The 10,716-nt window shown below is 37.6% G+C and overlaps 1 long non-coding RNA gene across 1 annotated transcript; it reads left to right on the forward strand.

Moving 5' to 3' along the window:
- The first annotated feature begins 6,235 nt into the window (after positions 1–6,235).
- On the forward strand, positions 6,236–7,118 carry LOC125096762 (uncharacterized). The gene is made up of 2 exons (XR_007126382.1): positions 6,236–6,359; positions 6,837–7,118. It is a non-coding gene; the product is annotated as an uncharacterized LOC125096762 (long non-coding RNA).
- The last annotated feature ends 3,598 nt before the right edge of the window (positions 7,119–10,716 follow it).

Genomic DNA, 10,716 nt, shown 5'->3' on the forward strand with positions numbered 1-10,716 from the left:
TTCTCTTTACACACACACACACACACACACACACACACACACACACAGGTATGGACTGTGTACAATGTTGCAATAGTGCCTAGAATATCAAATATGCTGGCCTCACCATGAAACCAAATGTCTTCCTTTCCTCTCACTTCCCAAACCTCTGCTCACCACAACTTTCCCCAAAGGAGGCTCTTTGACTCCATTAACAGCTATTGTTGAAGTATCTCCTTACCATCATCTAAGTAAACATTTAAAATAATGATTTTTGCACACATCCTCTCTTAGACGAGTGCATAGTTTGACCTATAAATTTAGGGTCTTATTTTTTCATAGCACCTGTTAAAAAGGCTTCTTCTGTAAGTGACTCATCCAGTGGCTTAATATTTTTCATATGAAAAAATATTACATATGGACTGGTATGTGACCTTCTGCATAAGGGTGAGTCATGAAATAAATTATGATGAGGAAAGAAATAGCAGTTATAGCATAGGAAAGGGATGAGGAAGGGAAATGCTTTATTTGCCCCCTTGCATTTGGAAAGTGAACTTACAAAAAAAAAAAAAAAAAAACCCAGACAGACAGACCAAAAAAAAAAAAAAAAAAAGAAAAAGAAAGAAAGAAAAAGAAACTTACTTTTGGCTAATCTATTATTTATATATTATATAATGTGAGAAACTGAGCATCCTCAGTGACACACTTAGAGGGCTAATAGATGGCTGTGGATTTGGCTTGATGCTATTTTGTTTTGCTTTTGTCTAGCTAATTGTAATATGCAAGCACTTTTGGAACTTCCTACAGGACAGAAGGGGAAGAGAGTATCATCTTACTGGAAACACTGAAAGGATTTTTCCCGAAGAAAGAAAAGAGATATATGGATGCTTCCATGAAGGATGGTATCCCAGAGAAAGAAAGATGTTCAAAGAGCATTTTAAAGAAGCTTTGCTATGTGCTATGTGTTTGAACTCTCCCCTCTGTTGGTGCTCTTCACAGACAAGTCCAGAGTTCTGTTTGTGTGTGAGAAAAGAAAGCTACAAGAAGAGCCCTAGGTGAAAGTCTTATCAGTAGCTTAAGAATGATATTGTTCAAAACGGGGATCATGCCATTCTTCTATTTAACTTTTCAATATAATTTTTCTTCAGTGTGAAGAACAGCTGAGTCCTTAATAAAAAATCATAGGGTACCTTATGATGTTCAAACCAGTTCCCTAACAAGTCATCCAATATTTACATAGCTCAGATAAGTTACCTTAATTTGGGGACATATTCTCAAGCAAACAACTCTGTATTCATGATTTTATTTTTTTAAATAATGCATGTCCATTGTCAAAATTTCATAAGTTTAGAGAAGCACATATAGTTAATAGTTAGCCAAGGTAACAGGTAACCTATGTTAGAAATTTAGTGTTGGGTCACCTAGATTTTTTTCCTCTGTATTTATGTATCAATCCCTTCAGTCATTGTTACCTCCATATTTGCTGCAATGATTTCACAATTATTGCTTAATACTGAACAATTTTAACCTTTGTTATTTTACATCTCTTGTGCTTAATTTATTTTCTGGAGTCACAGAAAATTCCAGGAGAATTTGTATTTGGAAGTACCCATTGATGGAATAGGGCTTCTAAAGATCTTTAAAAATTATTTTTTAATTTACATAATTGTTAGGCACTTAATTCTCAGGTTTATTTTTCAAGGAAAGTTTTAAATATCTACTTCATTTTTCTCTGAAAACTCAGCATTTCTGAAACTCTATCTCAGGCTATTTCTTGATTGTCTTGTGTTTTGTGAGAATGTGAACCTTCTTCACTATAATTTTAGCAAAATGAAATTAGAAAAAAAATGATCTGTTCTCATGCACTCCAAAACACTGAAATGCAATTTTAAAGTAAAAAAAAAAAAAAAAAAAAGGTATGGTTTTGGACTTTCTGTGTTACTGTTTCCTAGATGGCATAATTTAGAATTAACAATAGTCAAATTTTAAATTTCTTAGGCCTCATACTCATTGGGGAAAAAACTAATTTGAATTTGACTAATAAAGAAAGGAAAAAAATAACATGAGAATCTTAGAACTTGGGAAGAAAAATGAATTATGCTATATTCTTTTCATATTCAAAATTACTTTCTAATAAGGAGGATGTCTCCCGCCCCCTTGCCCCCCAGTATCTCCTTCCATGCTTCCTTCTGCATTCTGTCTATGGCTACAGATGAACGAAGCCTCCTCTGTTTTCCACTTCCTGCCCTTGGTCGCTCTATGTCCTGATCAGTACAAAAGGCTGTAACCACTAAGAAAAACAAGGACCATATTATCCCCTGTCTCTGAGTTTAGATGATTCCTTATTGCTTTTTGTATACATTCAAATTACCTACCCAGACCATAGGTCACCAATCTCTTTCCATTCCCATGTGACACTTTGAAATCAATCAAAGGAATGTTTAGCTCTATTTTTCTTTCTCTTTTAATTTTCTTCACTATGACTTTTTCATGTTGCTCTTTATTTGCAGAATCATTTTCTCTTTTGTATCTTTTAGGTCAGTCCTCTTATTCCTACTCAAAACTCAAAACTGCACACAAATATATTTGCATTTCTTCAGAAAGCTATCCTGAATAACTGAGTTAAGGTAAAGATGAGGATTAAAGTAAATAGTTCCTAAGCTTCACTCCTGTACGACATACCTCACTCAAGACATACCATCACCTGGGAAATGTTCCATTCATTATTATTATTATTCCACTAACTCATTTATGAAATATTTATTGACTTCTCTATACCCCCAAAACTATGAGTAAAATTTATAGCAACATGTTTAAAACCATAGGCTCAGGGGTTACGAGACCAGTGCTCTAACCCCTGAGCTACGGAGCCTGGCACAGGGGTTAAATCCTAACTCTGCTGTTTATTAGATATGTGACTGACTCTGGCAAGTTATATAACATTCAGTTTCTTCATTTGCAAAATAGGCATAATAATAGTTCCCAAGGGTTGTTGTGAAGATTACGTAAAATAATCTATGTAGGCGTGCCTGGGTGGCTCAGTGGGTTAAAGCTTCTGCCTTTGGTTCAGGTCATGATTTCAGGGTTCTGGGATCAAGCCCCGCATTGGGCTCTCTGCTCAGCAGGGAGCCTGTTTCTTCTCCCCACACCCCCCAACCCCGCCTGCCTCTCTGCCTACTTGTGATCTCTGTCTATCAAATAAATAAATAAAATCTTAAAAAAAAAATCTATGTAAAATGCTTTGGCCCACAATGGGCCTATATGAGGTAGTAATAATCTAGAAATAACATTACACTGGTTAACATGAACTACACATAATACTGTTTTAAATTCTATGCTCTGGGGAGAGGAGTCAAGATTGCAGAGAAGTAGCAGGCTGAGACTACATCAGGTAGCAGGAGATCAGCTAGATAGCTTATCTAAAGATTGCAAACACCTACAAATCCAATGGGAGATCGAAGAGAAGAAGAACAGCAATTCTAGAAACAAAAAATCAACCACTTTCTGAAACGTAGGACTGGCGGAGAAGTGAATCCAAAGCGACGGGAAGATAGACCACGAGGGGAGGGGCCGGCTCCCAGCAAGCAGCGGAGCAACAGAGCACTAAAACAGGACTCTTAAAAGTCTGTTCCACTGAGGGACATCGCTCCAGAGGCTAAACCGAGGTGAAGCCCACGCGGGGTCAGCATGGCCTCAGGTCCCACAGGGTCACAGAAGGATCGGGGGTGTCTGAGTGTCTCAGAGCTTGCAGGTATTAGAACAGGGAAGCAGGCTACAGAGACAGAGCTGAGGAGTGAGCTCTCAGCTTGGGGTTACCTTGAACCCGTTGCAGCCTGGGTGAGCTCAGAGCCCGGCCGGAGGCCAGGGAGAACGGAGTAATTTGGCGCTATTCTCTGAGGGTGCACTGAGGAACGGGGCCCCAAGCTCTTGGCTCCTCCAAGCCGGAGAGTGTCAGGATATAAAATCAATGCACAGAAATCAGTTGCATTCTCTACACCACCACCAAGACAGAAGAAAGAGAAATTAAGGAGTCAATCCCATTTACAATTGTGCCCAAAACTATAAGATACCTAGGAATAAACCTAAACAAAGAGGCTAAGAATCTATACTCAGAAAACTATAAAGTACTCATGAAAGAAATTGAGGAAGACACAAAGAAATGGAAAAATGTTCCACGCTCCTGGATTGGAAGAACAAATATTGTGAAAATGTCTATGCTACCTAAAGCAATCTACACATTTAATGCAATTCCTATCAAAATAGCATCCTTTTTTTTTTTTCAAAGAAATGGAACAAATAATCCTAAAATTTATATGGAACCAGAAAAGACCTCGAATAGCCAAAGGAATATTGAAAAAGAAAGCCAAGGTTGATGGCATCACAATTCCAGACTTCAAGCTCTATTACAAAGCTGTCATCATCAAGACAGCATGGTACTGGCACAAAAACAGACACACAGATCAATGGAACAGAATAGAGAGCCCAGAAATAGACCCTCAACTCTATGGCCAACTAATCTTTGACAAAGCAGGAAAGAATGTCCAACGGAAAAAAGGCAGCCTCTTCAACAAATGGTGTTGGGAAAATTGGACAGCCACATGCAGAAAAATGAAATTGGACCATTTCCTTACACCACACACAGAAACAGACTCAATGGATGAAGGACCTCAATGTGAGAAAGGAATCCATCAAAATCCTTGAGGAGAACACAGGCAGCAACCTCTTTGACCTCAGCCGCAGCAACTTCTTCCTAGGAACATTGCCAAAGGCAAGGGAAGCTAGGGCAAAAATGAACTATTGGGATTTCATCAAGATCAAAAGCTTTTGCACAGCAAAGGAAACAGTTAACAAAGCCAAAAGAAAACTGACAGAATGGGAGAAGATATTTGCAAACGACATATCAAAGAAAGGGCTAGTGTCCAAAATCTATAAAGAACTTAGCCAACTCAACACCAAAGAACAAATAATCCAATCAAGAAATGGGCAGAAGGCATGAACAGAACATTTCTGCAAAGAAGACATCCAGATGGCCAACAGACATATGAAAAAGTGCTCCACATCACTCGGCATTAGGGAAATACAAATCAAAACCACAATGAGATATCACCTCACACCAGTCAGAATGGCTAAAATTAACAAGTCAGGAAATGACAGATGCTGGCGAGGATGCAGAGAAAGGGGAACCCTCCTACACTGTTGGTGGGAATGCAAGCTGGTGCAACCACTCTGGAAAACAGCATGGAGGTTCCTCAAAAAGTTGAAAATAGAGCTACCCTATGACCCAGCAATTGCACTACTGGGTATTTACCCTAAAGATACAAACGTAGTGATCCGAAGGGGCACATGCACCCGAATGTTTATAGCAGCAATGTCTACAATAGCCAAACTATGGAAAGAACCTAGATGTCCATCAACAGACGAATGGATAAAGAAGATGTGGTATATATACACAATGGAATACTATGCAGCCATCAAATAAATGAAATCTTGCCATTTGTGATGACGTGGATGGAACTAGAGGGTATCATGCTTAGCGAAATAAGTCAATCGGAGAAAGACAGCTATCATATGATCTCCTTGATATGAGGAAGTGGAGATGCAACATGGAGGAGGGTTAGGGGGGTAGGAGAAGAATAAATGAAACAAGATGGGACTGGGAGGGAGACAAACCATAAGTGACTCTTAATCTCACAAAACAAACTGAGGATTGCTGGGGGGAGGGGGTTTGGGAGTGGGGGGTGGGGTTATGGACATTGGGGAGGGTATGTGCTATGGTGAGTGCTGTGAAGTGTGTAAACCTGGTGAATCACAGACCTGTACCCCTGGGGATAAAAATATATTTTTATAAAAAATTAAAAATTAAAAAAAATTCTATGCTCCAGATTAATTTTATCTTTCAAATCAAGGGGAAAGTGCTGAGCCCCACCTGCTTCTCTGAGTCTTAGGAGTAATTAAGCTAATAGGAAATACGGCCATACTGTAGATATAATAGAAGCATGTCCTTCTAAGGAACAGGACCTCTTCTGATAGAAAGAATCCCATGCCTAAGGTCTGGGGTCAAGGTGAGATAAGAGAAATTTATGATACTTGAGAGGATCTGCCAAGCCATTAGAAGTCTCTCATGTATGCAGAGCTTACTTTCATCATTGGTATGTTAAGATCCAACTCAACCCCTTGAGCATGCAGTGGAAATTCACGGGACTTACCAGTATTTAAAAGTTTTAATTGTATGGCTACCATTTCCCCTCACAGTGCCAATGGAAGTACCCATCTGTTGCAATACCCCGCCTTGGGGCCAATGGAAGAAGAAGGGTGAAAGTGAAGAATTAGAGCTTTCTTCTTTTCCAGCCACAAGACCCCTGCCTAGATACAGCTGTCTGGTGAGTGAGAAAGGTTTTTAAATATGCTCTTTTCCCCCTGTGACTTCCAGGCTAATTCAGAATATCCATTTGTAGCAGTATGAATAGATTTTTTTAAACCATTTTTCATACAATTAAATTACCTATTGTATAAAGCAAGCTGTAATAATAGTTCAAATAAATACCCTGAAAGGAAGGAAATGTGAATAAAGTTAGGACTTTAGTTAACACATGTCATTATTGGTTAATTAGTTGTGAGTGTCATACTAACCTAGGATGTTAACAAGAGGGGAAACTGGATGTAGGGTGTATGCGAATCTTGTAATATTTGTACAGCTCCTTTAAAATAAATCTAAAAGTATCCTGACATTGTTTAAACAAACAACAAAAATATATTGGTGCAGCCCTACTCTCAAATTTGGTTCTTTTTGTTTGTTTATGGGCTAGAGAATTCTGTTATTGTTCAAATGGAGAATCAAAGTTTTGTTTTCATTTTAGGAAGTCAACTGTTCTTTCACAGTCAACTGAATGTTGAGAATGGAAGTAAGCCAACCACCTGCAACCCCAGTCAGTTCAAGTTCAAAGGAAAATAAACTTAAGGGAAATAATTAAATAGAAGCAAAAGATTATATATACTAGCTCTACACTGGATTTCCACCACTGTTTCTCAGCAAAAAAGAAAACCATATGCCTGTCATTAGGTCACGATTCTAACAAATTATGACATAAATGTAACAGACTATTATGTACCACTTTGGAATAAAAGAATGACTGTAAGAATTTGAGAATTCTTAATTATGCAGTGGTTGGTGGGAATACAAAATATGTGAGAGTTCACAACCAATAAATGCAAAAATGTAAAGAAAAGTGTGTGCATATTGTGCATGTACATCTTGGAAGAGTGAGATGTTTGTATGTTCACTAATGCATCAATATTATCTTAAATAAAAACAAATGATATCACAGTGAAGCAGATAATCTTTTTGGGGGTTAAAACTCTCTTAGTGAATTTGTTAAGTTAAAAAAGAAACAAATAAGCATGCCATTCTCTTCCACATCTTCTAATTCCTAATGAGTTGACCTAATGGCCCCAATTTCTGAACTAGCAGGACCCCTGCCTTTCTTCCTCTTTTCAAGGTTCCTATTCCTCAGTATAGATGACTTGGGAGGGGGGTTTAGGAAAGAAAGGAAGGGAGCTATCTGTCTTCCATTTGTATATGTCGTGTCATTTAGTTCTAGAATTAATTTTGCTTTCTACTCCATTTATTTTGCTGTTAATTTTGGGATCACAGTCCTCCACTGCATTAAGTGACATCAAATGCAGGGAGAGGTTGCATTGCTCCACACTGTTCTTTCCTTTATAATTTTGATCTATGCTCATCAAAATTTAATCACTGGCATTACCGTGCAGAAATGTACCTTTTTTTCTTTTTGGTCTATAACTGAACTTCACTCCAAAGCTTCCATTTCTTCACAGTTGTAAATTTACAATCTTAGAGTCAATCTACTTTCATTAAACAAACATACACATAAAATTCCATGTTCTAAATCCCTGATATTAAAAAGAAACTTCTGAAGTTTGACAATGTAAGCAACTGGGTCTTGCGCTTGAAAATAAGGCTTTCAAAAGTACTATTTCTACTGAGTTATTTCAAAATATATTTATAAACTCAATTGATTCCTCTTGCTTCTCTATGTCCCTTGGTCTCTGTTCTTTGGGGTAATAAGCCATGGATATTTCGTGTAGTTTTAATGGCAAGAAGTCTTCAGTGTAAGCAAGGAAAAAAAATATTTCAAAATATTATCTTCAGTTTACCTGTCTAAGTTTCCTTCCAAGCTTTGGTTGTTCTTATTTCTGGAATGAAAGGGCTTAAATAAAACATATAAACCTTTCTCCCCAAAACAAATGTTCACTTGAACTTCACTCCAACAGAACAGTCTACATCAATATTACAAGCAAAAAAGCAATTTGGCAGGGAGCCTGGGAATATGGTAGAGTAGAAAGATCCTATGCTCACCTGATCCCACAGATACACCTTAGGTAACATCCACATTAGTGAAACTAACCTAGAAAAGGACCCAAAGACTGGCAGAACAGACTCTCCACAATTAATTGTAGAGAGGAAACCACATCAAAAAGGGTAGGAGGAGCAGAGATGCAGTTGGGAAACAAACTCCCAGTGAAACTAACCACGAACTCAGAGGGTACCACAAGCACAGAGAAGAGAGAGGAAGAGACCCCACACCAGGCACCCCAGACCCAGGGGATCTGCAATGGGAAGACAAGTCCCCATAACATTTGGCTTTGCAAACCAGGGGGGCTACACTTCACAACTCTGTACAACCAGTGGGGCTCAACTCTGGGTACTTTAGAAATCAGTGGGCTTAGCTCTGGGAGAGCCAGGAGGGTGTTAGGAAACCAGGCCCATGACCTTAAAGAGACATCATAACAAACAATCCTTCTGACATACAGCACAGAAGTAAGTAGCAGTCTGAAAGTGCCTGGCCTATATAGGAAGGATTTATTTAATCTCAGAAATGTGCTCACTGGAAGGACAGAGATCTTTAGGAGACCGATCCAGGAACAGAAGAGCTGGAAGGTGCCATCCACCCCCCTTCCCAGCCTAGATAGCAGGACACTTCCAGAACCAGCAAGAACACTTTCCATCCAGCTTGCTAACATCTGTGTCCTGCCCCCATCTTCTCCTACAGCAGTGAAACTGAATCAGCAAAAAACCAAAACAAAACAAAATGAAACAAAAGCCCAGAAAACAAAACACAACTCCAAATGAACAAAAGTCTAGGGTCAGATGGCTTCACAGGTAAATTCTACCAAACATTTAAAGAAGAGGTAATATCTACTCTTCTCAAACTATTCCAAAAAATACAAGAGGAAAGAAAGCTTCTAAATTCATTCTTGAGTCCAGCATTATCCTGATATCAAAACCAGAAAAGGACAACTACAGAAAAAGAGAGGTACAGGCCAATATCTCTAATGACTATAGATGCAAAAATCCTCAATAAAATATAAGCAAACCAAATCCAACAATACATTTTAAAAAATCCTTCATCATGATCAACTGGGATTTGTTCCAATGATGCAGGAGTGATTTGATAGTCACTAATAAATCTGTTATACACCACATTAACAAGAGTATAAAAACCATGTGATCATCTCAGTAGAAGCAGGGAAAGAATTTGACAAAGTACCATATCCATTCATGATAATTACCCTCAAAAAAGTAATTTTAGAGGGAATAGACCTTTCAACATAATAAAGGCCATATATGAAAAACCCACAACTAATATCATACTCAAAAGTGAAAAACCAAGAACTTCCCTCTTAAGATCAGGAATAAGACTTGGATGTCTGCTCTCATTGCTTTTATTCATGATAGTACTGGAAGACCTAACCACAAAAATCAGACAAGAAATGATACATACAAATTGGTATGAAGAAGAAGTAAAAGAAGTAAAACTTTCAATATTTATAGATGATATGATAGTATATTTAGAAAACTCTAAAACTCCTCCAAAAAAAAAATACTAGAATTGATAGAAATTCAGTAAAGTTACAGGATATGAAATCAATATACAGAAATCTGTTGAATTTCTACACAATAATGAAGTGACAGAAGAGAAATTAAGAAAACAATCTGATTTACAGTTATAGTAAAATGAATAAAAATACCCAGGAATAAACAAATAAGAAAAGACTTGTACTCTGAAAATGCAAAACACTGATGAAAAAAATTGAAGATGACATAAGCAATTGGAAAGATATTCCACACTCAAAGAGTGGGAGAACCAATATTGCTAAAATGGCCATGAAACTCAAAGCAGTCTGCAGACTTAATACTACCCCTATAAAAATACCAACAGCATTTTTCACAGAACTTCTGAACAAATAATCCTAAAATTTGTAGGGAAAAACACACACAAAAATCCTCAAATAGTGTAGCAATCTTGAAAAAGAAGAACAAAACTGGAAGTATCACAATCCCAGATTTTAAGATACACTATAAAGCTGTAGTAATCAAAACAGTGGTACCGGCACAAAAAAAGACACACATCAATGGAACAGAATAGAGACCCCAAAATAAACCCACAATTATGTGGTCAATAATTCTTTGACAAAACGGGCAAGAATATATCATGAGAAAAAGCCCTTCTCTTCAACAAATGATGTTGGGAAAACTGAACAACTACATGCAAAAAATGAAACTGGACCACTTTCTTACACAATACACAAAATGGATTAAACTCAAAATGGATTAAAGACCTAAATGAAATCTGAAACCATAAAACTCCTGGAGGAAAACATAGTAATTTCTTTGACATGGGCCAGAGAACCTTTTTGTAGGTATGTCTCCTGAGG

This window comes from Lutra lutra, chromosome 4 (assembly GCF_902655055.1).
Source record: "Lutra lutra chromosome 4, mLutLut1.2, whole genome shotgun sequence".
NCBI lineage: Eukaryota > Metazoa > Chordata > Mammalia > Carnivora > Mustelidae > Lutra > Lutra lutra.